Raw genomic sequence first — 699 nt, 5'->3', positions numbered from 1 at the left:
AAGTTTGATTCCCTTCGGTTGATTAGTTCTCGAGTTATACAGCCCCTCTACCCTTCAGATAGAGGGGAGGATTGTCAAACTACCATAGAAACAATTACTGCCACCTAATTCCTCCACATGCCAAATTTGGTTCCGTTTGCTAGATTAGTTCTTGAGTTATGCAAAAAATTATGGTTCATTTGCATGGCAGGTTCTCCACCCCTTAGAGATGGAAGAGGAGTGTCGATCCCACATAGAATCATTTATTGCACCCTGAAACCTCCACATGCCAAATTTGGGTTCGTTTGCTTGATTAATTCTCGAGTTTTAAAAAAAATTGTGTTTCATGTGTATGGCAGCGGTTCAATAATTTCCAAGTCTATAAAAATCACTATTAGATGGGAATATTATCCAGCGAGTTTCCAACGTAAACTACACGTCGTAATTTTTCGGGAGGGAGTATTAGATCAACTCGAAGAGGGTCTGCTTTTTAACGGCCAAAGGCGGTCGGCGACTAAGCTCATTTATGGTTCAAAGGATACGTCAATAAACTACATTTGAGGAACAGCCAAAGGCAATAGAAGAACTGTCAATACATCCAGAAAAATGGTCCATTTAACGTATGCATTAAAAATGGTCACCTGCTTGTTTGGTAGTATAACTATTGACTTTGATTTCGTAAGAAGTTAATTCACTCACAAGCAATCCAAATCGACCGGT

Source organism: Toxorhynchites rutilus, chromosome 3 (assembly GCF_029784135.1).
Source record: "Toxorhynchites rutilus septentrionalis strain SRP chromosome 3, ASM2978413v1, whole genome shotgun sequence".
NCBI lineage: Eukaryota > Metazoa > Arthropoda > Insecta > Diptera > Culicidae > Toxorhynchites > Toxorhynchites rutilus.
This window is presented reverse-complemented; position numbering follows the sequence as displayed.